This window comes from Bombina bombina, chromosome 2 (genome assembly GCF_027579735.1).
Source record: "Bombina bombina isolate aBomBom1 chromosome 2, aBomBom1.pri, whole genome shotgun sequence".
NCBI classification, from domain to species: domain Eukaryota; kingdom Metazoa; phylum Chordata; class Amphibia; order Anura; family Bombinatoridae; genus Bombina; species Bombina bombina.
The window spans coordinates 1,423,626,294-1,423,651,195 of record NC_069500.1 but is presented as its reverse complement, the minus strand read 5'-3'; the positions used below and the strand labels follow the sequence as shown (position 1 = coordinate 1,423,651,195).

The 24,902-nt window shown below is 41.9% G+C and overlaps 1 protein-coding gene across 1 annotated transcript in view; it reads left to right on the top strand.

Annotated features, from left to right (window-relative positions):
• The first annotated feature begins 22,192 nt into the window (after positions 1-22,192).
• The window catches only part of LOC128650437 (RING finger protein 145), a 308,620-nt gene continuing 305,910 nt past the window's right edge, over positions 22,193-24,902 (top strand). The window contains exon 1 of the mRNA XM_053704381.1: positions 22,193-22,377. The gene's annotated coding sequence lies outside the window, so the exon portion shown is untranslated. The remainder of the gene's footprint in view (positions 22,378-24,902) is intronic.

Genomic DNA, 24,902 nt, shown 5'->3' with positions numbered 1-24,902 from the left:
ATCTGTCCCATCCCTTTTTTTTCTGTACAACCCCTTTTCTGTAGTTTGTCTGCCCCATCCCTCCAGTCCCTTTTTTCTGTACAACCCCTTTTCTGTAGTTTATCTGCCTCATCCCTCCCGTCCCTTTTTTTCTGTACAACCGCTTTTCTGTAGTTTATCTGCCCCATCCCTCCCGATCCCTTTTTTTCTGTACAACCCCTTTTCTGTAGTTTATCTGCCCCATCCCTCCCGTCCCTTTTTTTCTGTACACCCCCTTTTCTGTAGTTTATCTGCCCCATCCCTCCCTGTCCCTTTTTTTCTGTACAGCCCCCTTTTCTGTAGTTTTTCTGCCCCATCCCTCCCTCTTAGCTACTGGCAGCTGTCTGCCTATAAACCCTTTTTTATTTTATTGTTTTATTATTTTTTTCTGTATCGATCACCATTTAGAACCCCCCCAATCCCTCTATCCCAATCCCTCTATCCCTCCATCTTTTTTTTCTGCAGTGTAGGATCCCCCTAACCATCCAACCTCCCTGATCCCCCCTCAAACAGCTCTCTAACCCTACCCCCTCTAACTAATGCCACCATTTACATCACACTTAGGGAGACTTGCACAAGTGTCATAATTTGCATAAATAAAAAGAGAGAAGCGCTCAACCTGGGAATGAACAATAGCATAATAGCTTGTTCTATGACTAGTTACCACCCTAGAAGCAGCCTCTTTTTGCTCAATATGTGCCTTTCACAGAGAAGAACTTTCCTGTAGCATATTAGTCTGATCCTAACTTAACAGTGCAGTCCAGCCCCGAAATACCAGGCAATCCCTCTCTGAACGAGAGAAACAGCAAAACCACAGACGTACGTTTCAGCTTTTTGTGGGCATCGTCAGTGAGGTGCAGCCATATCCCTCTAAGCTGGACTGACCTTACTTGGCGGGATCCGACTTATATACTTAAGGAAAGTTTTCCTTTATGAGAAGCACACTGGTCTAAAAGAGGCTGCTTCCGGGGGGTGAATCACCATAGAACTAGCTAATGAGCTGTTGTTCGTTCCTGGTAGAGCGCTTCTATCTTTGTATGCAAATTAATATGACCCTGGGGAAGTCTCCCTATGGGTGATGGAGGAAACCAGACGTGGACTCCTTGCCCAGTGTGCTTAGAGGAATGTGGCTGCACCTCACTGACGAGGCCCATAGGAGGCTGAAACGATCATCTGGGGTTGTCATGTTCCTTGTTCAGAGGAGAATTGCCTGGTATTTCGGGTCTGGACTGACCTTACTTAGCGGGATCAGACTGATATACTTAAGGAAAGTTTTCCTTTGTGAAAAGCACACTGGTCTAAAAGAGGCTGCTTCCGGGTGGTGAATCGCCATAGAACTAGCTGATGAGCTGTTGTTCGTTCCTGGTAGAGCGCTTCTTTCTTTGTATGGAAATTTTGCACTTGTTTACCAAAAACGAATGTAGATGTTCCATGACTATTCAGTATTTTTGTTTAATACAAAATGATAACCGAATAGCAAGGCAGTCAAATATTCGGAAAACTATATTTTCTGTATATTCGGTCGGAAAGATTCAGCCAAACCAAATTTTTCATCTGTGCACACCTGTAATAACAATCTTCTCTGTCTGTGTCTTTGGTTTGTTTTCTGAAATGCAAATAATAATCTATGTTTATTTAAAACAACAAATATTACCTAAACACTGTACTGTACTATCTTACCGATGGTTCTATGTATGCAAAAGTATTAAAAATGATTTAAAAGCACCTTTAGGTTGCACAGTATAAGCTGTATAATTATATGTAAATATGCTTAACTGACATAAGAGTGTTGTCTACACTTGGTTCTATGCCCTCTCAAAACTCCATTTTACAGATGCAAATATTCCAAAACCCAAACCTTTTCCGGTCAAAAGCAGTCCAGAGAAAGGGTTTTCTACCTGTATGGCAATCTTACTATGGTGCTCTGAGCATACGACAGCTATTCAGCTAATTCTCTTATTAATACTGCCATCTAGTGGCTACTGCTGTACAAGCACATTAGTCTCTGCCCTGAAGCATTTATCAGCATAATGGTTCGCTATAACTTATTCAGACTGAGGTGTCATGTTTTCATATTAAAATATTATTTAATACTGAAAAAGCAAATCTTCTTGAGAAAGAGATTAGAACTGCCAGCAGCTCGGTGTATGCTTGTACCTGCTACTCTGTACCCATGAGACAGAAGCACAATGTGCGCTCTGGGCGACAGGTTTCCTGGTACGGTGAGAAACGGACTGCTGTATAATTTATAGTATTTTGTGATAGTGTATAATAACTTGTTGTACTGCTAAGGAGAGCTGCATACCCCCCAATGGTTTTATAGGTGTCTTAAAATGTTTAGAAAATTAAATTAACTGAGCTATAAATATATATATGCTATAGGCATATTTATCTTTCTCTGGATGGACAAGGTTTGCAGTAAACCTGTTCACCAGGGATCACAACTTGCCATATTTATCATTGAAAGAGCAGATACATTTGTAACACTGACTCAGGAAGTATCTATCAGCCGATGAGCATTAGCCGGACGTATCTATCAGCCAATGAGCATTAGAAGGAAATATCTAGCAGTCAATGAGCATTGGAAGGAAGTATATATCAGTTGATGAGCATTACAAGGAAGTATCTATCAGCCAATGAGCATAAGATGGAAGTATCTATCAGCTGATGAGCACTAGAAGGAAGTATCTATCAGCTGATGAGTATTAGAAAGAAGTATCTATCAGCTGATAATCATTAGAAGGAAGTATCCATCAGCCAATGAGCATCAGAAGGAAGTATCAGCTGATGAGCATTAGAAGGAAATATCAATCAGCCAATGAGCATTAGAAGGAAGTATCTATCAGCTGATGAGCATTAGAAGTATCTATCAGCCAATGAGCATTAAAAGGAAGTGTCAGCTGCTAAGCATTAGAAGGAAAAATCTATCAGCCAATAAGCATTAGAAGGAAGTATCTATCAGCCGATGAGCATTAGAAGGAAGTGTCTATCAACTGATGAGCATTAGAAGGACGTATCAGCTGATGAACATTAGAAGGAAGTATCTATCAGCCAATGAGCATTAGAAGGAAGTATCTATCAGCTGATGAACATTAGAAGGAAGTATCTATCGGCTGATGAACATTAGAAGGAAGTATCTATCAGCTGATGAACATTAGAAGGAAGTATCTATCAGCCGATGAGCATTAGAAGGAAGTATCTATCAGCCGATGAGCATTACAAGGAAGTATCTATCAGCTGATGGGCATTAGAAGGAAATATCTATCAGCTGATGAACATTAGAAGGAAGTATCTATCAGCCGATGAGCATTAGAAGGAAGTATCTATCAGCCAATGAGCATTAAAAGGAAGTATCAGCTGATGAGCATTGGAAGGAAGTGCTTATCAGCTGATGAACATTAGAAGGAAGTATCAGCAGATGAGCATTGGAAGGAAGTGATTATCAGCTGATGAGCATTAGAAGAAAGTATCTACAGCTGATGAGCATTAGAAGGAAGTATCTATCAGCTGATGAGCATTGGAAGGAAGTGCTTATCAGCTGATGAACATTAGACGGAAGTTTCAGCAGATGAGCATTGGAAGGAAGTGATTATCAGCTGATGAGCATTAGAAGGAAGTATCTATCAGCTGATAAGCATTAGAAGGACATATCTATCAGCTGATGAGCATTAGAAGGAAGTATCTATCAGCCGATCAGCATTAGAAGGAAGTATCTATACTAAAACCCCCACCCATCAAACCCCCCAAAATAAAAAAAACTAACACTAAAAAATCCTAAACTACCCATTGCCCCTAAAGCGGCTTTGTATGGGCATTGCCCTTAAAAGGGCATTCAGCTCTTTTACTGCCCTTAAAAGGGCATTCATCTATTTTAAGAGTGCCCAGAAATCCCTAATCTAAAATAAAAATAAAAAAAAAAGCCTAAGTCTAACCCCCAAATAGGTACTCCCCGTTACTGAAGTCTGGCGGAGAAGGTCCTGTTCCAGGCGGCAGTGAAGTCTTCTTCCAAGCGGCCGACATCTTCTTCCAAGCGGGGACCTCTTCCTTCTTCATCCAGGACCAAGCCGGAGTGGAGATGAGCGCGGAGCAGGACCAGCGACCGTGGAGCCATGGAGGATTCTATTCGTATGATCGCCGCCATACACTGAATAGCGAATTCAAGGTACATGTTTAAATATGGTGTCCCTTGCATTCCTATTGGCTGATTTGATTCTTCAAATTCAAATCAGTCAATAGGATGAGAGCTACTGAAATCCTATTGGCTGATTTGAACTTAAAAGAGATGAATGCCCTTTTAAGGACAGTAAAAGAGCTGAATGCCCTTTTAAAGGCAATGCCCATACAATTGCCCCTTTAGGGACAATGGGTAGTTTAGGATTTTTTAGTGTTAGATTTTTTATTTTGGGGGGGTTTGGAGGGTGGGGGGTTTTACTGCTAGAGGGGGACTTAGTATTTTTTAAGGAAAAGAGCTGTTTAGGTTTATTGCGATGTGGGTTAATGGCGGATTAGGGGTTAATATACTTTATTAGGTTAATTGTGATGTGGGTTATTTTCGGATTAGGGGTTAATATACTTTATTAGGTTAATTGCGATGTGGGTTAATGGCAGATTAGGGGTTAATATACTTTATTAGGTTTATTGCGGTGGGGGATTGAGGTTGACAGGTAGATAGATATTGCACATGCATTAGAATTTAGTTATTTTCAGGAGGTAGATAGATATTGCACATGCATTAGAATTTAGTTATTTTCAGGAGGTAGATAGATATTGCGCATGCGTTAGGTGTTAGTTAATATTTTCAGGCAGTTTCGGGAGTTACATTTTCAGCGCAAGGCTTGCTGCGCCTGCCTATGTGTGGCTAGGGGAAAATGGAGTAAAATTTCTCAATTTTCGCATTGTAAGTCCTTGCACTGAATATGTGATACCGATTTGCAACACGGTTCTATATTAGCTTATGGGAGTAAAAATTGCGACCGACGGGTGAAATATACGTGCCGCATTTATATGCGGTGTGTACGATACCAAATCCGAGTAAAAACCGGCGCTGCCGGCTTTTGTGGGCGCCGCCGCATATGTAATCTTGCCCCAAGATAGGACACTGTTCTAGCATACTAACAGACCGCCCCCAACCCTCTAAAGTTACCGAAGTCTACAAACACAATAATAAGTCCCACCTACTACTTGTGATGTATTACCCTCTATCACATCCGACGTAGTTTCTCCAAATCGATTTGGGTTTTTCAAGGATGATTATTCTTACACGTTGTGGTCCCTTTTTACCCCCCTGAGGAGTATCCTTGTGGTTAACCATTTCCTATCCGCATAACTTCAATGTTTTCATTAAATGTCTGAAGTCCATGTTTATGTAAGTGAACTTTAAATATTAACATTATTTAATCTTTCCAAAAATATAAAAAAACACACAATTAATAAAAAAAACAATAAATCACATTACTCAAAAAGGAGACTCATATATTAAAAAAGTTACATACCACTCAAGTAAAGGGATAGAATGGTCAAAATTGAAATGTGCAAAATTGCATTTAAGTTTTAACTCCTTAACGACATGCCCAGTACATGTTATGGCACGTGATGTTTGGCACTTAAGGATGCACGCCGTACCCTGTACAGTGGCTGTGCATTGCGCTGTGACAACGGTGGTTTCTGATATATATTTTTTTAGGAAGAAGATTTCGTAATATTAAGATTTCATAGAAGACAGTAGCCGAGGATTTTCAGTTTTACAAAAGTGCGTTTTTTTTGGGGGGGGGGTTCACTATGTAAAACGTGTTTTTTTAGAATTTTATTTAATTTTTTTCATATTCTATATTTATTTCCGGCTACTTTGATCAATGAAATATTAATATCACAAACACAAAATCTTCTATCTAAAAAAAAAACACAAGATTTTTTTAAATCATTACAAGACTTAAAATAAATATTCTAGCATTATACAATGAAATACATATAAATAAAAGAGTGTATATACATGTAGAATACCCACAATCGCCCAGCACTTATAGGTATATTACTGATGTCATAATTTCACTGTTGTACTGTAACAAAGAGGATGAGTTTCGGTTAACAAATGTAAATTATATTTCAAGTCTATACTGTGTAAAGGAATCATTTACATTACACCATTAATGTATAGATGTACAGTAAAACGCCTCCCAGTGAGACTGACTTCAAACACTGATTTCAGCTCTTTATAACATTTCCACGGCAATCTCAAACGCTTAATGGATCCCTTTTTAAAATATCGCCATTCACTATGATTTTAACATCGAGCCCTATCTGAGGAGTTTGAATATCAGTGAATGGGACACTAAAAGCGTATGTGCGTATGCCACAGAAAAACAGTAATACATTTTGCTAATAGAAGTATGTTGCAAAAAATCTATTTAAGATGTAAACCCCATAGACAAGGAATGTGCAAATGTGCACTGGAGAAATTAGACACCAACTGAATAGTAGGAACTATAAGTGATACGAATTACTTGTCAGGCAGTGAGTAAATGATGACAGAACATCTAGGGGCCTATTTATTACGTGTCTATCCGACATGATCCGATCAGCGGATCAGGTCCGACAGACATCGCTGAATGTGGAGAGCGATACACTCTCTGCATTCAGCATTGCACCAGCAGCTTTTGTGAGCTGCTGGTGCAATGCCGCCCCCTGCAGATTCGCGGCCAATCGGCCGCTAGCAGGGGGTGTCAATCAACCCGATCCTATTCGATCGGGTTGATTTGCGGCGATGTCTGTCTTGCTCCTCAGAGCAGGCGGACAGGTTATGCGCTGCTTCATAACTGGCGTTTCTGGCGAGTCTGCAGGCTCCATACGGAGGTTGATAGATAGGCCCACTAGGCTGCTTTTGGAAGAAAGAACACACAATTACACCTGTTTTTTATACACGGTTACTGTCCGTAAACAGTTACAAATATCCGCCCAGTAGCACTATATTAGCGAGGGGGGAGGGTGAATTCAGTATTCACTAACATAAAGTTCTGCAGTTCCTAGTTGTGATATTGAGTTTATATATAAAAGATACAAATGATAATTTGTTGATAAATTATGAGCAGTTGATTTAAAGGGACGTTGTTCTCACATTATGGCTAGATTACGAGTGGAGCGGTAACTCCTCTTGACTTTTGCGCTTTGCGCGTCGGGTAGCGTGCGTATTACAAGTTGAAAGTAAATATTTATCGTTCACGTGCTAACCTGACACACGCAAAGAGCATAAGCTAGAATATTGCCACCGTGTTAACATCCCATTGACTTCAATGGAGAAAGAAAGTGAAAAAAACACCCTACTCATGTTAACTCAAATCGCTTAAGCCCCCTACTCTAATAACCCCTAAACCAGTACATAGCCCATTGCAAAGTCCCCACTACACTATTAACCCCTAAACCGCCCCAACCACAAAATACTGCTACACTATTAACCCCTAAACTGCCCCAACCCCAACCACAAAATACTGCTACACTATTAACCCTAACCTGCAACATAGCCTACCGCAAAGTCCCCACTACACTATTAACCCCTAAACTGCCCCAACCACAAAATACTGCTACACTATTAACCCTAACCTGCAACATAGCCTACCGCAAAGTCCCCACTACACTATTAACCCCTAAACTGCCCCAACCACAAAATACTGCTACACTATTAACCCTAACCTGCAACATAGCCTACCGCAAAGTCCCCACTACACTATTAACCCCTAAACTGCCCCAACCACAAAATACTTCTACACTATTAACCCTAACCTGCAACATAGCCTACCGCAAAGTCCCCACTACACTATTAACCCCTAAACTGCCCCAACCACAAAATACTGCTACACTATTAACCCTAACCTGCAACATAGCCTACCGCAAAGTCCCCACTACACTATTAACCCCTAAACTGCCCCAACCACAAAATACTGCTACACTATTAACCCTAACCTGCAACATAGCCTACCGCAAAGTCCCCACTACACTATTAACCCCTAAACTGCCCCAACCACAAAATACTGCTACACTATTAACCCTAACCTGCAACATAGCCTACCGCAAAGTCCCCACTACACTATTAACCCCTAAACCGCCCCAACCACAAAATACTGCTACACTATTAACCCTAACCTGCAACATAGCCTACCGCAAAGTCCCCACTACACTATTAACCCCTAAACCGCCCCAACCACAAAATACTGCTACACTATTAACCCTAACCCGCAACATAGCCTACCGCAAAGCACCCACTACACTATTAACCCCTAAACCGCCCCAACCACAAAATACTGCTACACTATTAACCCTAACCCGCAACATAGCCTACCGCAAAGCACCCACTACACTATTAACCCCTAAACCGCCCCAACCACAAAATACTGCTACACTATTAACCCTAACCCGCAACATAGCCTACCGCAAAGTCCCCACTACACTATTAACCCCTAAACCGCCCCAACCACAAAATACTGCTACACTATTAACCCTAACCTGCAACATAGCCTACCGCAAAGCACCCACTACACTATTAACCCCTAAACTGCCACAACCCCAACCACAAAATACTGCTACACTATTAACCCTAACCCGCAACATAGCCTACCGCAAAGCACCCACTACACTATTAACCCCTAAACTGCCACAACCCCAACCACAAAATACTGCTACACTATTAACCCTAACCCGCAACATAGCCTACCGCAAAGCACCCACTACACTATTAACCCCTAAACCCTGATCACAAAGTACCTGCTACACTATTAACCCCTAAACCCCACCGCAAAGAGTCTGCTACCTTATTAACCCCTAAACCGCCACAACTTTCATTGCGAAGTTACCCACTACACTATTAACCCCTACACTGCCACAACCCCCATTGCAAATCAACCTACTACACTATTAACTCCTAAACCGCCACAATCCCCATTGCAAAGTAATCCGCTACACTATTAACCCCTAAACCACCACAACCCCAAATGCAAAGCAAACCACTACACTATAATCCCCTAAATTGTCACAACACCCATCGCAAAGTAACCTACTAAACCCCCTGTGACGAAACCAATCTCGCCACTGTACATTGGAGGGCCTGTTATGGAACATTCTTTGGGCTGGAGGTACATGGGCTTAAGGATACCCAGAGACTGCATGAAAATATGGAATTTTATATGCTGGACACCCCATGTACTTTCATAACTCTGTCTTATGTCTATGTCACCCTGTATCCATAAATACAGGATGGGTACAGGGTGTGAGTGCACCTTTTGGGAGCAATTGTGACTCTATAAGCCAAGTGGGCATAAAAGACTTTATAGCTAATAAGAACTGTTCCTATATTCTGTAATAAGATGTATTCTATGTATGTTTCAGATCTGATTGTGTCTCAGGAGTCTGTCTGGGTAAACTGATTGTGTCCTTGTGTGATTATGTTAACTAGACTGCCCAACATCAGATTGTCTGAGTAAACGTTCTTCCCTAGTTAATTAACTTAATATGTTAATCTGTTTTACCTGTGAATAGACAATTGTTAGAGGTTTGATGCATTGTTCATATGTTTGCTTTACTGTTAAACCAATGCCCTCTGTAACCTGAAGCCAGGGTGTATAAATCTGTGTGCTGCCTTCAAATAAAGGAGTTATTCTTTTTTAAACCTGAAATGTGGAGCTTGGTCTCATGTTTGCAGGGAAACTGGCTGGGTTGTGAATTGCTGATTCCCTATGCAGGACATTGTTCATCTGGTATTAACCCTTGGTACACTGTTGGTACCGTAACATTGGTGGCAGCGACGGAATGAACCTTATCGCCCAGAAGAGCAACTACACAAGCCAGTAACCTCAGGAAGAGGGGGATTATTACAATACTGACTAAGATGGAAAAGAGAAAAGTAAATTTTGCAGCTTTTAAAAACTTCCTGGAAACAGAAGGAGAGATTGATGGGTACCTTGCGGATTTTGAGAGGCAATGTGCACTACACAAGGTACCCGCAGAGGACTGGGTCACGATATTATCTGGAAAATTATCCGGCCGGGCCAGAGAGGCTTTTCGGGCCATTCCAGATGAGGAAGTCAGGGATTATAATACTGTAAAAGAGGCTCTGCTCTCCAGGTATGCGGTTACACAGGAGGCATACCGGAGACGGTTCAGAGACACTGTTAAATTAGCTGGAGATTCCTACCTTGAGTGGGCATGTAAGGTGCACCGCACAGCAGCTCACTGGATAGCGGGGTGCCAAGCCATATCTGGGGAAGAGGTGCTGCAGCTATTCCTGTTGGAACATTGCTTCGACAAATTACCCGCAGGAGTTCGAGAGTGGGTTCGGGACCGTAAACCCTTCACCCTGCAGGAAGCGGCTCGCTTGGCAGATGAGTATACGGATGCCCGCAAACTGGACACTGCTACCACTAAGCCCCCTGCTAGAGTGGAGTACAGACCCCCAGTCACCCCAGCAGCTGCCAGTTACCAAACCCCGGCGCACCACTATACCACACGGCCTCCGGCCACAAACTACCCTCAGAGAGCCCTGCGGTGCTACTCACAACCTATTCGGTGCTTTAGATGTAAGCAACTAGGGCACAAAAGACCAGAGTGTCCCCTAAACGCAGCGAACCAAGCGCAGTCCTGGAGAAGACCCGCCAGCGGAATCCCACGTAATCCTCAGCCTGCGGCCCGCTACGTAGAGGCGCAAGAATGCTGGAGCATCCTACATGAGGCAGACCTTGTGCAAGCTGCCCACCGGAATAACCGGCAACTGGTTAAAGTGAATGGGAAGAAGGTCAGTGGTCTACGGGATACTGGTGCTACCATGACCTTGCTTCAAAAGAACTTGGTGTCTGAGAAACAGTACACTGGAGACACTGTGGCTGTGAGGGTAGCAGGGGGCGATGTGTTCAGCCTACCTGTTGCCAGGGTACATTTGGATTGGGGAGTGGGCGCTAGACCTGTGAATGTGGGGGTCAAGAAGGACTTACCTGCTGATGTTCTTCTTGGAAATGACTTGGCCCCCCTTGTTTCTGCCTACGCTCCTATGGGTCCCGCTGATGTTAACTCTGTGACTACCCGTGCCCAGATCCGTGCAGCAGAGACTGACCCACCTGCTGCTAAGCCCCAGGACGCTGAGCTCAGTAAATCTCTATCCGCTATTGATATGTGGAGGTCCCGTTACAATGCGCTGATGAAGGAGAAGAGGAGCGCAGAGGAAAAAGCACGTTTAGAACAGGAATCTCTGCTAGACAAGCTGCACCGACAGACTGCAGAAAACACCAGCTTGAGAGTGGAACATGAAACATTAAAGAAAAACTTAGTGACACTGGAGGAGAAGCTGACGCTGGCTCATAGTGAGGTGCTGCAACTCAAGGGCACCCTATGTCAGTATGAAGGGATTGTGGATACCTATAAAGAGCAGGTACAGAAAACTCGTAAAGAAGCTGATGGGATTTTGAAGGACTGTTTGGCCCTGGTCTGGGCACTGAGGAATTTGAACCCTTGTTTGTATGGACAGGAATTCTCTCTCATAACGGGAATACAGATGGATTGTCCCAGCAAACTGACATGCCTACCAGGCGCTCTGGTGGTATATGGCACAGTACATACCCTGGACAGCCGAGCATGACAAACCAGAGGGAGAGGAGTTTGATGGTCCTGTCCCCCAGCAACACGGCTGTTTAGCCAAAGGGGAGACGATTGGTCTCCCCCTCCAGCAGCACAGCTATGTATCCAAAGGGGAGACAGTCGGTCTCCCCCTCCAGCAACCAGGCTCCCACCAGGCTACTTCCATGGTAGTGCTGGCACCCGGGCAGAGTACAGCTGGTCTCTGCCCACCTCGCAACCCACCAATTCAGCGTACCAGTCCCCCACACAGCTGTGGTGAGGCACCTGGACATGGACAAGTTTTCCCCGTACTCAGGTGTAGTAACCATTTATTGTGGGTGGGCTGTACTACTAATTGTGTTTTATGGGTGGGTTGCTGGACTAACCAGGGCACTGACCGGCAGGAGGTCAGATACCCTGTTAGTCTGTTTGGAAAAGGGGAGAGATGTGACGAAACCAATCTCGCCACTGTACATTGGAGGGCCTGTTATGGAACATTCTTTGGGCTGGAGGTACATGGGCTTAAGGATACCCAGAGACTGCATGAAAATATGGAATTTTATATGCTGGACACCCCATGTACTTTCATAACTCTGTCTTATGTCTATGTCACCCTGTATCCATAAATACAGGATGGGTACAGGGTGTGAGTACACCTTTTGGGAGCAATTGTGACTCTATAAGCCAAGTGGGCATAAAAGACTTTATAGCTAATAAGAACTGTTCCTATATTCTGTAATAAGATGTATTCTATGTATGTTTCAGATCTGATTGTGTCTCAGGAGTCTGTCTGGGTAAACTGATTGTGTCCTTGTGTGATTATGTTAACTAGACTGCCCAACATCAGATTGTCTGAGTAAACGTTCTTCCCTAGTTAATTAACTTAATATGTTAATCTGTTTTACCTGTGAATAGACAATTGTTAGAGGTTTGATGCATTGTTCATATGTTTGCTTTACTGTTAAACCAATGCCCTCTGTAACCTGAAGCCAGGGTGTATAAATCTGTGTGCTGCCTTCAAATAAAGGAGTTATTCTTTTTTAAACCTGAAATGTGGAGCTTGGTCTCATGTTTGCAGGGAAACTGGCTGGGTTGTGAATTGCTGATTCCCTATGCAGGACATTGTTCATCTGGTATTAACCCTTGGTACACTGTTGGTACCGTAACACCCCCTAACCTAACACCCCCTAAGTTACCCTAAAACAGACTTACCTTATCTTTGAAAAAAAAAATCTGTCTACCTTATAAAATAAAACGTACCTTCAGGGTTTAGTGGGGTTTTTTTCTTCTTAAGATTAGTTTTTTTTTTTTCCTGGGCAGCAAAAAATCTAAATGCCCCTTTATCGGCAATGCCCAGCCAAATGCCCATTTCAGGGCACTTTTTAGATTAGTTTTTTTTTTAGGTAGACTTTTTGGGGGTGTAGAGGTTTGTAGTTTTTTTTTGGGGGGGGGGGTTCAGAAAAAAAGCTGACACTTTAAGGCAATGCCCTTTAAAAGTAATATTAGTTTTTTTCCAGGGTACCTGTGAGTGGTTTGACGTTTACTCAGGGGCGGAGACAGTATGAAATTGAAAAACATAGCAGCTGCTAAAAACAAGCGCTTTACTCGTAAAAAGTTCAAACTTGCCTCACAAGAAAAATCAATAAATTGATTAAATATATATGGCCTTAATTATAGAAACAAGCCTCGTGCATACATTTCATAAAAAAGTCATTGGTTACTTGCACATCAGTCAAACACATCCCTATTACAATATTTTAAAGCACCAGAGCTCAATATTTTCAGCAATACTTATGAGAATATCCAAACAGCAACACAAAAATACCAAAACAATGCAATACAATATATGAACATCTGCTAATTTATGATACAATATAATAATGAGGAATTAAATATGAATATGCAAACAAATCCACTAGTTATTCAGTGAAAATCATGGAAACGAAAAGAATCCCAGATTATTTACAAATTGTTCAAATTGTATGACCGCTGCTTTTTAACTTCCGTTTATGGCGGACCAGAAACAATTGGGGTCAGAAGCAGCATTCACTGCTTGTTAAATTGACCCCTTAGTATCTTTTAAGAAGGAGGGGAGTTTCCAGACCAATGGTTGTAACAAAGATTCAACTCAATTGGATAGTTTTCCAAAAAGAGAACCTATCCCAGGTACCATTGACCTTCCTTTTACTTCCGTTAATGACTTGCGCACCTTTGGTAAGTGGTGGAAAATAGCAATAACTGGATCCTTCACATAAAGATGCTCCAACGTCAATGTATCAAAGATTCCCTGTTCCAAAAAATCATCACGCAAGTCCCTAAGTTTCTCTTGAAAAGTTTTCATGGGGTTTTGTGACAATACCATATACACCTGGTGAGCTGTCTCATAACCTCACTGATGTAATCCTCTTTGTCTAAGACAAAACAGTGCTCCCCTTATCTGTCTGCTTGATGACTACATTGTCCCTATCCTTTAGCTTATTAAGGCCATCCTGCTTGTATGGTCTTACATTTGCTATACGTTTGTGACCGCTCCTGTGTAGTTCTAAACCAACCCAAAAACATAGGTTGGGTAGAAGGATGATATAGGTTTAAAGGGATAGTCTAATCAAGAATTTTTATTATTTAAAAAGATAGATAATCCCTTTATTACCCATTCCCCAGTTTTGCATAACCAACACAGTTATATTAATACACTTTTATATACATTTTTTTTTTTATCAGCTTGTATCTAAGACTCTGCAGAAAACCCCCATATTTCCGTTCTTTTGACAGACTTGCATTTTAGCCAATCAGTTCTGACTCATAGGTAACTCCACATGCGTGAGTGTGAGCGTGAAGGGAGATGTGTGGAACTCGGTATGCAGGAATAGAGACACAGGACAAAGGAAGTATTTTCTTGTGAATAATTTACTGAAGCAAAATTATAAACAACAATATTCTGGTGTAAGGGAAAAGGGAATAGAATTGTCACGCCGTGCCGCTCTAGCCGTTGTTAGGGGTGTGGCGTCTCCTTCCCTGCTCGTTGCCAAGGGCTGTGTCGAGTCCGGATGCGTGCGGCACTGACTTTATCGCTGCACGCTCCTCTCTCTCTCTGATGCCAGTCGGACGCCTGTGGCGCGAATCCTGCACCTATGTAAGTTTCTCAAAAACGATTTATCATTGCCCAAGTATAGTTGTTACTTTGTGGGCTCCTGGGTGTGATATATCGTTACTTCTCTGATTGCCTTATTGATATACTGCTGCTGAACTCTGCCTGTCTGACTACTCTGCCTGTTAACCCTATATTGTCTTATTGATATACTGCTGCTGAACTCTGCCTGTCTGACTACTCTGCCTGTTAACCCCTATATTGCTGGATTGATATACTGCTGCTGAACTCTGCCTGTCTGACTACTCTGCCTGTTAACCCCTATATTGCTGGATTGATATACTGCTGCTGAACTCTGCCTGTCAGACTACTATGTCTCTTAACCCCTATATTGCTGGATTGATATACTGCTGCTGAACTCTGCCTGTCAGACTACTATGTCTCTTAACCCCTATATTGCTGGATTGATATACTGCTGCTGAACTCTGCCTGTCTGACTACTCTGCCTGTTAACCCCTAAATTGCTGGATTGATATATTGCTGCTGAACTCTACCTGTCTGACTACTCTGCCTCTTAACCCCTAAATTGCTGGATTGATATACTGCTGCTGAACTCTAAGGAAATACAATTGCAAGGCAATTGCAAAGAATGTACTTAAATAGCACTCTACATCACAGCTAGAATTCGTCACAGAGTACTGTCATGGGAAACTGACCCATAGAAATGGGGGAAATAAAACTTAACATTTATTAATTAAAAATAAAAATCAAATGAAAATTAAAAACCACAGTTGGTGAATAAATGTATGACAGGAGCTGCTTATATACCCCAGAGATATAATGTCACTGGGATTAAAATGAGTACCCCATTAGATAGGTAATAGGCCAAGGGCTCAACCTGGGAGGTATGTGGGGGTGATTATAACCACCAAACAGAAACTAGATATTTTACAACAAAAATATATTTTTAGCTCGTCAGCTAATCACTAGAATATATTTGTGCTGGTGGTATCATTCTTAGGATCCTAAATCAGTGTGTGGGAGCTATTCGATCTGTGTTACATGTAGATATATTGATATTTCCCTAAATACTGGGTACCAGACCAAATGAACACACGTAAAAACCTCCCTTATGTTCTATGGAAATGATTCGATCTCCAGGGTGGCGTCAGCTTATTGATATAGTTTGTAATTACCAATATATGTTGATATTGATTATAGGTAGTAGTGGCATAAATCTTTCATAAAGGAAATCCCTGTATTGTCGTGTGTTTGTCACACTTTCATTGGATTGAAGCTGTGTTAATAACCAGGAGTTATTACTATTGACAACTACAAGGGTAACAGTCAAACGTTTATTGAGGTGTACTTCTTCTACTAATACTCGCTTGCACCAAGCAACACGACATGTTTAAGGTCAGCACATGATCGGAGCACAAACATACTGGGAGTTTGTGTATCAAAGTGGGTCTACCCCTTTGAAACAATCGCTACAGGTAAGCTCCTACTTATAGTATTTAATAATCTTGTACGAGACGTACACACACAACAATTGTAACTGTTATAGAAAAAAACATCCCACCCTATTAGGGATAAATGAGCCCGGGATTACTTCTCTTTGTTATGATATTAATAGTTACGGGTGTTGGGCTTCTATAAAATATACATTAGGTATTGCTGTGTCTGTATCTATCGGTACTGTACCCTTATGTTTCTTTGGTAATACTGAAAAAAGCACTCCAGTTATAATATGGGTTTATAATAGTATCCAGTGGGATCCGAAATTTGTTTGACTAGAGCATAAGGTATACATTATTTATATTATTAAAGTAAAAAGTATCCGGCTTACAAATTACAGGTCCCACGGGGAAGATTAATCCACATCCTATGAATATTTTAAAGTAAGGTTGAGATAATTACGTTAATATACTGACACTTGTCCACAAATCTGTCTGACTACTCTGCCTGTTAACCCCTATATTGCTGGATTGATATACTGCTGCCTAACTCTGCCTGTCTGACTACTATGTCTCTTAACCCCTATATTGCTGGATTGATATACTGCTGCTGAACTCTGCCTGTCTGACTACTCTGCCTGTTAACCCCTAAATTGCTGGATTAATATATTGCTGCTGAACCCGCCATTCTACTGCACATTTATAGGCTGAGTGATGCTTGGCTGCTACAATTCGAGCCTATTGATTAGTCACTGAATATTGGTTGTTTGATTGGTTCTTCGGGGGGGGGGGTGCACACCCCCCCTAAAGAACCAATCAAACAACCAATCTTCAGTGACCAATTAATAGGCCCGAATTGTACCAGCCAAGCATCACTCAGCCTATAAATGTGCAGTAGAATGGTGGGTGCCCCACCTTTGACAAAGCCGAAAGGCGAAACATGTCAGGGCGTATGGAGACTCTGTGTCTCGTTTTTAACTAAACAGTTGTGTTAATGTGTGTGACCCAATATAGAATTAATTTACTTCAGGTTAAGGACTCTTATAGTTCATTATTTTTGTGGACAATTTGTGGACAAGTGTCAGTATATTAACGTAATTATCTCAACCTTACTTTAAAATATTCATAGGATGTGGATTAATCTTCACCCGTGGGACCTGTAATTTGTAAGCCGGATACTTTTTACTTTAATAATATAAACAATGTATACCTTATGCTCTAGTCAAAAAATTTCAGATCCCACTGGATACTATTATAAACCCGTATTATAACGGGAGTGCTTTTTTCAGTATTACCAAAGAAACATAAGGGTACAGTACCGATAGATACAGACACAGCAATACCTAATGTATATTGTATAGACGCCCAACACCCGTAACTATTAATATCATAACAAAGGGAAGTAATCCCGGGCTCATTTATCCCTAATAAGGTGGGATGTTTTTTTCTATAACAGTTACAATTGTTGTGTGTGTACGTCTCGTACAAGATTATTAAATACTATAAGTAGGAGCTTACCTGTAGCGATTGTTTTTATTTTTAATTAATAAATGTTACGTTTTATTTCCCACATTTCTATGGGTCAGTTTCCCATGACAGTACTCTGTGACAAATTCTAGCTGTGATGTAGAGTGCTATTTAAGTACATTTTTTGCAATTGCCTTGCAATTGTATTTCCTTAGTTGCTCTCTCTCATATGTACAGCACCTAGGTCCCTCCCTGACAAAATTGTATCCTTCTTTCCCCACCATATTATAGGGGCAGGAGTATTGGGTTATTGGGACACATCACCTGTAGTGCCATCGTTATTCCTTATTGCCCTGCTGCTGAACTCTGCTTGTCTAACCACTCTGCCTGTTAACCCCTATATTGCTGGATTTATATACTGCTGCTGAACTCTGCTTGTCTAACCACTCTGCCTGTTAACTCCTATATTGCTGGATTGATATACTGCTGCTGAACTCTGCTTGTTTGACCACTCTGCTTGATTAACCCCTATTGTTCTAGATTGTCTCTCTGTTGCCAAACCCTGCCTGCCTGACCATTCTAGTGGTTTTCCTTTGGACTGCTTTGCCGTTGCCAGACCCTGCCTGCCTGACCCTTCTTGTGGTTTACCCCTGGACTGCCTTTCTCTGATTCCCTGCCTGTTGCCGCCGAAGACCATCCTGCCAGTGGTGAGTGCCATTTACCTCATCTTGCAAACTTTCTCTGCTCTGGGATTTTCCCTATCATTCCGGCTCGACGCCGGGATAAGAAGACTACTGACCGAGTTCGGTCTGATAGTGGAATATCCCATGAGCATTACAAGAATACCCAAAGTAAAATAGGCACAAGTCTCTCAACAAGCACAGACTACCCAGCGGGTACTGTTGTTGAGAGTTTGGCTTTCAGGATGCAGATAGAAGTATACAGGAATCACGGCAGAGATGATTAGTTCCAGGAGGAAGGTAGGTATACACAGGTATCACAGCAGAGATGCTTGGCTTCAGGAGGAAGGTAGGTATACACAGGTATCACAGCAGAGATGCTTGGCTTGAGGAGCAAGGTAGGCATACACAGGTATCACAGCAGAGATGCTTGGCTTCAGGAGCAAGGTAGGCATATACAGGTATCACAGCAGAGATGCTTGGCTTCAGGAGCAAGGTAGGCATATACAGGTATCACAGCAGAGATGCTTGGCTTCAGGAGCAAGGTAGACATATACAGGTATCACAGCAGAGATGCTTGGCTTCAGGAGCAAGGTAGGCATATACAGGTATCACAGCAGAGACACTTGGCTTCAGGAGCAAGGTAGGCATGTACAGGTATCACAGCAGAGATGCTTGGCTTCAGGAGCAAGGTAGGCATATACAGGTATCACAGCAGAGATGCTTGGCTTCAGGAGCAAGGTAGGCATACATAGGTATCACAGCAGAGATGCTTGGCTTCAGGAGCAAGGTAGGCATACACAGGTATCACAGCAGAGATGCTTGGCTTCAGGAGCAAGGTAGGCATACATAGGTATCACAGCAGAGATGCTTGGCTTCAGGAGCAAGGTAGGCATATACAGGTATCACAACAGAGATGCTTGGTCTCAGGAGCCAGAAAGGGAAAACACTAAATAGGCAATAACTCAGTGCAGAATGAAAGTTTAGCTGGGTTTATATAAGGGACTCCCACACCTGAGTCCTCCAAGTGGGAGTTCCTGTAAACAGAGCTTTGGCCCTTTAAATATCATTGACACATGGCCACACACGTTTAAGGGATGGCAGCTGCGTAGAGAGACGCTGAGACAGAGCGCAGCACCCTTGCTGCTCAGATCGACCGAGTCCCCAGAACCTGGTAAGGATCCTGACAGTGAGCACAATGTTATCTATATGGCACACATGAACTAATGCACTCTAACTGTTAAAGACTGTCAAAATGTCCTGAGATAAGAGGCGGCTTAAGAGGGCTTAGGAATTAGCATATGAGCCTACCTAGGTTTAGCTTTCAACAAAGATTACCAAGAGAACAAAGCAAATTTGATGATACAAGTAAATTGGAAAGTTGTTTAAAATTGCTTGCAATATCATGAACGTTTAATTTTGACTAGACTGTCCCTTTAAAGTTCTTATGTGTTCTATAGATGGAACACAATTTAAAGCCAGTTGTAAAACTTAGATCTCATTTTGACTTAAGATCAGTTTTGAAAGATGAATTCCTGCACTTGTTGGATTGTCTGCCTCTCCCTATTTCCTGTACTTGTTGGTTTGTCTGCCTCTCCTTATTTCCTGTACTTGTTGGTTTGTCTGCCTCTCCTTATTTCCTGTACTTGTTGGTTTGTCTGCCTCTCCTTATTTCCTGTACTTGTTGGTTTGTCTGCCTCTCCTTAATCCCTGTACTTGTTGGTTTGTCTGCCTTTCCTTATTTCCTGTGCCTGTTGGTTTGTCTGCCTCTCATTATTTCCTGTACTTGTTGGATTGTCTGCCTCTCCTTATTTCCTGTACTTGTTGGTTTGTCTGCCTCTCCTTATTTCCTGTACTTGTTGGTTTGTCTGCCTCTCCTTATTTCCTGTACTTGTTGGATTGTCTGCCTCTCCTTATTTCCTGTACTTGTTGGTTTGTCTGCCTCTCCTTATTTCCTGCACTTGTTGGTTTGTCTGCCTCTCCTTATTTCCTGTACTTGTTGGTTTTTCTGCCTCCTCTTATTTTCTGTACTTGTTGGATTCTTTGCCTCTCCTTATTTCCTGTACTTGTTGGTTTGTCTGCCTCTCCGTATTTCCTGTACTTGTTGGATTGTCTGCCTCTCCTTATTTCCTGTACTTGTTGGTTTGTCTGTCTCTCCTTAATCCCTGTACTTGTTGGTTTTTCTGCCTCTCCTTAGTGGATATTGATCCCTCTGTTTCATCTGCTTCCTGTCCCTCTGTTCTAGTGATTCCCCTGGTATTCTTATTCTTCCTCCTCCTCCTCCCTGACCTTCCACTGCGGTTAACTGAAAAACCTGTTCTACATTATTAGATGGACTTACTCCACTAGACGTGTCCCCCTTTAAAGGGACACTAAATGCAAAATGTTCTCTTTCATGATTCAGATAGAGCAGAAATTTTAAGCAACTTTCTAATTTACTCCTATTATCAAATTGTCTTCATTCTCTTGCTATCTTTATTTAAATTGTAGAAATGTAAAGCTTAACATTCTGCCCATTTTTGGTTCAGTACCTGGGTTATTGGTGGCTAAATGTTGCCTCCAATAAGTAAGCGCTATCCAGGGTGCAGAACCTAAAATGGGCCGGCTCCTAAGCTTTACATTCCTGCTTTTTAAATAAAGATAGCAAGAGAATGAAGAAAAATTGAAAATAGGAGTAAATTAGAAAGTTGCTTAGAATTGAATACTCTGTCTGAATCATAAAAGAAAGAAAAAAAGTGGGTTTAGTATCCCTTTAAGGACCTGTTACCTATTACTCCTATTTTTTTGTACCTTTGGCCCCTGATGCCCCTGTTTATGCACGAGCCTTCAGGCTCGCCAGAAATAGCAGTTATGAAGCAGCGGTCTTAAGACCGCTGCTCCTTAAATGGTCCACCTGCTTTGAGGCTGAGGACATCAATCCGCCCAATCTCATACGATCAGGCTTATTGATACTCCCTGCTATCGGCTGAATCTGCAGGGGGCGGAATTGTACAAGCAGTTCACAAGAACTGCTTGTGCAATGATAAATGCCAACAGCGTATGCTTTTGGCATTCATCAATGTCTGTTGGACATGATCCGCTTCAGACAGACCGATGATAAATTGTCCCCTTAGTCTCAATATACCCCTCATGGTGGTGGTTGGAGAAGGGAGGATTCTTGAGTTACAGCACCGGAACCCAAAGTCATGACGACTACTAGTGGCCTTTTCATCCTTAGAAGATGATTCACTAGTCATAAAAACAACATTTTGTATTTCCTCATCATCATTAGAGTCCAGGTCTGTATCAGAGAAAGTAAAAAATGCCCAATATTTTAAAGTCTCCTAAGTGTTAGCTAAATAGTAAAGGGCTTTCTATGCCTCTATGCATAACAAAAAAAAATGCATTTTCTATTACATGGCAGCCAAAGAGGTGTTTACTGTGTGTGTACCCTGCCAGTCAAGGGGTCAAATCACTACTGCATAAGTGTGGCAATGCAATCAGCATTTGATGACAGAGACAGTCTGTGCTAATTTGTTTAAAAGTTCAACGTGTATTGAAATATAGTAATAAAACTTAAGTGACATCACCCTTCTGACAAGCAACATGACTGCATATATATTAAAACAATACACAGTTGTGCTTGTGGGGGGCATTGTGTGACCCCCACCTACCGCCCAGTGACCTACAGTATTTATATACAAATATATACTGAGGTATGTGCGGAAGGACCGCTTTATTGTAAATTAGCGCCCCCTTGTGCCCATTAACTAAACTTCACATATGTGCCAAATAAATACACCCGCAGACTTTTGTATTATTCCGTATTAAGCAGAGACGCTCTGGTTGCAGTTTACCTCTCTATAATCCGCACAGGGAGCGCATGCCCAGACGATCTATTGAGTAAATTCGTTTTCTTTCCATTTGCCCTCAAAAAACATGGCGGAACTGACCCTAAACCAGGTACTCACTGAGACCCCTTTTTACGGTTTGTGTAAACAGAGGGGCGTGGCCTGCACTGACAGCCGGTGACGTAGGTCACCTGGAAAGCGGAGACTGAGAGAACGGCTACCAGGAAACACCGGGGATTTGCGGCCTAGTAAGTCTGGACGTAAAATAATATAGCGTGGGATACAGGGATAATACCTGATATATAGGCTATAAACTTTATCACTATAGAATTACTAACCATTGTACATAATCTATTGGCTGACAAATGGGGCTGTAAAGCTACTTATGCAATAGGTTGCAGTCCTCTCTGGCAGCCAAAAGGTTAAAGAGAAAAGACAAAGCTGAAATGTGCATTACAATGTGAAATAGAAGCATTTGTATAATGTACTTTATTTAGCAAAAATGCTTCTAGTAAAAGTTATTGCTGTTTTTCTGCAGCATACGCACGTATCCTGAGAGTGCACGTGCACCAGTATTCAAGCTCAGAGCGATTTATTGCTTTTGTGACAACGTAATTTGTGTCACAACTCACAGCGGACTCTCTGAACAGGAAGGTGAATGAATACTGGTGCACAGGCTCTCGTGATAGGATACGTGCGTATGCTGCAGGAATACTAAATAACTACAGGATACGTGCGTATGCTGCAGGAATACTAAATAACTACAGGATACGTGTGTATGCTGCAGGAATACTAAATAACTACAGGATACGTGCGTATGCTGCAGGAATACTAAATAACTACAGGATACGTGCGTATGCTGCAGGAATACTAAATAACTACAGGATACGTGCATATGCTGCAGGAATACTAAATAACTACAGGATACGTGTGTATGCTGCAGGGAAACTAAATAACTACAGGATACGTGCGTATGCTGCAGGGAAACTAAATAACTACAGGATATGTGCGTATGCTGCAGGGAAACTAAATAACTACAGGATACGTGCGTATGCTGCAGGAATACTAAATAACTACAGGATACGTGCGTATGCTGCTGGGAAACTAAATAACTACAGGATACGTGCGTATGCTGCAGGAAAACTAAATAACTACAGGATACGTGCGTATGCTGCAGGAATACTAAATAACTACAGGATACGTGCGTATGCTGCTGGGAAACTAAATAACTACAGGATACGTGCGTATGCTGCAGGGAAACTAAATAACTACAGGATATGTGCGTATGCTGCAGGAATACTAAATAACTACAGGATACGTGCATATGCTGCAGGAATACTAAATAACTACAGGATACGTGCGTATGCTGCACGGAAACTAAATAACTACAGGATACGTGCATATGCTGCACGGAAACTAAATAACTACAGGATACGTGCATATGCTGCAGGGAAACTAAATAACTACAGGATACGTGCGTATGCTGCAGGAATACTAAATAACTACAGGATACGTGTGTATGCTGCAGGAATACTAAATAACTACAGGATACGTGCGTATGCTACACGAATACTAAATAACTACAGGATACGTGCGTATGCTGCACGGAAACTAAATAACTACAGGATACGTGCATATGCTGCACGGAAACTAAATAACTACAGGATATGTGCGTATGCTGCAGGAATACTAAATAACTACAGGATACGTGCGTATGCTGCACGGAATACTAAATAACTACAGGATACGTGCGTATGCTGCAGGGAAACTAAATAACTACAGGATATGTGCGTATGCTGCAGGAATACTAAATAACTACAGGATACGTGCATATGCTGCAGGAATACTAAATAACTACAGGATACGTGCGTATGCTGCACGGAAACTAAATAACTACAGGATACGTGCATATGCTGCACGGAAACTAAATAACTACAGGATACGTGCATATGCTGCAGGGAAACTAAATAACTACAGGATACGTGCGTATGCTGCAGGAATACTAAATAACTACAGGATACGTGTGTATGCTGCAGGAATACTAAATAACTACAGGATACGTGCGTATGCTACACGAATACTAAATAACTACAGGATACGTGCGTATGCTGCACGGAAACTAAATAACTACAGGATACGTGCATATGCTGCACGGAAACTAAATAACTACAGGATATGTGCGTATGCTGCAGGAATACTAAACTACAGGATACGTGCGTATGCTGCAGGAATACTAAATAACTACAGGATACGTGCGTATGCTGCACGGAAACTAAATAACTACAGGATACGTGCGTATGCTGCACGGAAACTAAATAACTACAGGATACGTGCGTATGCTGCAGGAATACTAAATAACTACAGGATACGTGTGTATGCTGCAGGAATACTAAATAACTACAGGATACGTGCGTATGCTGCAGGAATACTAAATAACTACAGGATACGTGCGTATGCTGCAGGAATACTAAATAACTACAGGATACGTGCGTATGCTGCAGGAATACTAAATAACTACAGGATACGTGCGTATGCTGCAGGGAAACTAAATAACTACAGGATATGTGCGTATGCTGCAGGAATACTAAATAACTACAGGATACGTGCGTATGCTGCAGGAATACTAAATAACTACAGGATACGTGCGTATGCTGCAGGAATACTAAATAACTACAGGATACGTGCGTATGCTGCAGGAATACTAAATAACTACAGGATACGTGCGTATGCTGCAGGAATACTAAATAACTACAGGATACGTGCGTATGCTGCA